Here is a 1,404-nt window from a genome sequence, read left to right as displayed (position 1 = left end):
TGGGTCACTACTCTTTCTTGCTGTCAGATACATTTCCCTTTTCCGGTTACAAGATATTTTTATACCCTTAGTAAGCCATGGTTTGTTACAAGGTTTCTTACGAGTATATTTAACTATTTTCTTGGGGAAGCAGTTTTCAAATGCATTTACAAAAATGTCATGAAATAAATTATATTTTAAATTGGCATCAGGTTCACGGTACACCTCATCCCAGTCTAACTGCTGTAGGCTTTCCCTGAAATTTGCAATTGTTAAATCGCTGACTGAACGTACTACTTTGGAGGACTGTTTAGTATTGCTGAATGGAGCTATGTCATATATTGTAACCAGCTGTGCACCATGATCAGAAAGACCATTCTCAACAGGCTGAGCATTTATCTGGTTAAACTTACCTTGGTCTATAAAGAAGTTATCTATCAGTGAGCTGCTATCCTTTACCACCCGAGTAGGAAAATCAATAATTATGAACATGAGATTTATCGTTTTTTAAAGCTTTTGCCGCACAAAACTTTAATTAGGCGTAAACATGCCTGGTTTGATTTTGGAGGGAGTATCCTTGGTACTGTATTTGGTACTTTAACTAGTCGAGATCTACTGGAAGTTAAAGGCAAAATACTAGCTCTTGAACAACAGTCCAGTACAGATTCAACTAACCTCTCTAATGAAATTATCGTATTAAAGAATTTGCAAAGAACCATTACTAACCACACAGTTTTCATTGAACAGATCAGAAAGCAATTTATCTCACATTTCCATGTAATTCGTAATGAAACAAACACAAATATCCAAGAACTATTTCAAGGATTAAATGCTGTGAATGTACATTAGATTTAAACACTCTTTCGTCAAGGATTACTGATAGTTTATCAAATGCTAGAATTGATGCCCTTAACTTAAAAACAGACTTAGAAAGCATTTCAAATGATTGTTTGAGCAGTGTACTACTACATCCAGAACAATTTTTACAGATCCTACTATCAATTGAACGAAAGATAGATGCAACATATATTATGATTTACCCTGTTAACTCTTACAATTTATACGATTACTGTAAGTTAACCACCACACACTCTTTAATGATTGAAAATTAATTAACTGTTATTGTTTCTATACCCATTGCTAGAGCCAAGCATAATTTTGAAATGTGTAAGATTTATATTTACCCTGTACAATGGAGACAGGCAGGTATTCATGTAAAGTACACACTGAATGATTATCTACTGATCAGCAAGGATCAAAGATATTTTGTTTGTCTAAATGTAAATGATTTGCATATGTGTAAACGTAGTCATAAGTTAATTCGCCCTGAATCGGCAGTATTCTTAGACAGTAGAGTGTACAGCTGTAAGAGAGAATTTTTTATGAATCATCCCCAAGAGATGATTGCCCTACAATTTTGACGCA

Source organism: Schistocerca americana, chromosome 3 (assembly GCF_021461395.2).
Source record: "Schistocerca americana isolate TAMUIC-IGC-003095 chromosome 3, iqSchAmer2.1, whole genome shotgun sequence".
Classification (NCBI taxonomy): domain Eukaryota; kingdom Metazoa; phylum Arthropoda; class Insecta; order Orthoptera; family Acrididae; genus Schistocerca; species Schistocerca americana.
This window is presented reverse-complemented; position numbering follows the sequence as displayed.